This window comes from Cinclus cinclus, unplaced genomic scaffold (genome assembly GCF_963662255.1).
Source record: "Cinclus cinclus unplaced genomic scaffold, bCinCin1.1 SCAFFOLD_40, whole genome shotgun sequence".
Lineage (NCBI taxonomy): Eukaryota > Metazoa > Chordata > Aves > Passeriformes > Cinclidae > Cinclus > Cinclus cinclus.
In genome coordinates this window covers 744,911-746,540 of record NW_026912243.1, presented here as the reverse complement: position 1 = coordinate 746,540, position 1,630 = coordinate 744,911, and positions in this window count along the sequence as shown.

Sequence of the window (1,630 nt, the reverse complement as noted above, 5' to 3'; positions counted from 1 at the left end):
GGGTCCTGTACCTTGAAGCCTTAGGGATCTGGATCAGCCTGGCATCTGCTGCCTTTGCTGGGCAGAACCATCTTAAGGCCCTGATTGCTGACCCAGGGCCAGAGTGCCCTTGGAAGCACCCAAGAAAGAAGAATGTGCCTTTTGCATCATTCCTCCTACAATTCCTGGAGGGAGTCGAGCAGGGTCCCTGCCACCCTCCACAGTCACAGGCATTACTGACTGTGCAAAGACTGCAAGAAACAAGACAAAGGTTAGGAGGGCTCCTACAGCTGATCAAGTTTTGACAGTCTTCAGTGCTGCAAGATTCACATTTCCCTCTCAAAAAGAAGGCAGGGCATGTAGGCAGGAATTCCCCATTTTTTCAGGAGCAAAAGCAGAGTGGACACGTGCTGGGATGGGACTGCAGGGAGAACAGACTGTTTAGACAAAGTTCATCACACAGAGCAGTTTTTGCCTGAGGTGGTGCAGGTCCTAAGAGTTTCTAAAATGTGATACCATGTAGTAATGAGTTGCATGCTTTCCTTCTAGGCTGAATCTGTCTCTGGAGAAAAAGAACTTGTGCCTGAACTCACTGGAAGAAAACAACCTGGAACTGAAAAATCAGCTGTCTCATTTTCGTTCTGCTCTTGAGAAGACTGAGCAGCTCCATTGTAAACACAGAAGAGAACTGCTGGAGTTCAACACCCAGGTAAGCTGTGCACTGGCATCCTCTTCTCCCTGGACACACAGCAACACCTTTGGCATGGAGGCCCCAACCTCTTTCCCCTCCCAGCAGCATCCACTGCTGCCGTGTTCTGCCCACGGCTGCTGCTGCACCCTGAAGCCAAGGCTGGATCTGGTCTGTGCTGCAGATATTTTTCCCCATTCTCTCCCGGGTCCCAGCAGGAAATCTGGGATCAGAAGCAGCTGCAGACTCCTTTGGAGCTTCTCTGTCCCTGTGTTAGCAGTGTTGTCCCAGATGGAGTTGGTGCCTGTGCTGGGCACTGAGCAATGTGGGGACACAGAGGTGGCTATGGCAGGCTGGGCAGGGCACTTGCACTGCAGCCAGTTCAGGTGGTGTTCAGAGCTGCAGCTTCAAGGGTGTCCACTGCCTTCCTTCCCCAGTTTGTTTCCATTGGAATTCTTGGTTGTGCACCTTCTGTTTCCTGCGTGTTTTTTGCCTGAAATCCTTCTCTTTAGTTGCTCTCCCTACTGCCGCCTCCAGTGCAGCCCTGTCCCTGAGGCTCTGTGCATCCATCTTGCAGACCTGGGCCATGCTGGAGGCAGTGATGGAGAAGGCAGCTCGCCAGGAGGCTCAAGAGAAGCAGCTAGAAACTGAGGTGTCTGAGCTGCGTGTGAGGCTGCAGAGCTCTGAGGAAAGAGCAGAGGCCATGGCCACACAGTGTAAGGCCATGGAGCTGGAGCTGAGGAAGGCACAGGCTCAGGGAGTCCAACTAAAGTCCCACAATCAGGAGCTGCTGAAACTGTTGGAGCAACATGAGCAAGGTACAGCTTCTCTCCCATCTATTCACTGCCCCATCCTGTGTCAGCAGTGGGGATTTCTGATCCCATGCACAGGAAAAGGGCAGTGGGGGGAACAGGCAGGCGGGAAAAAAATCCAGCAGGAGATTTATCCATTGTAGTGCCAGTG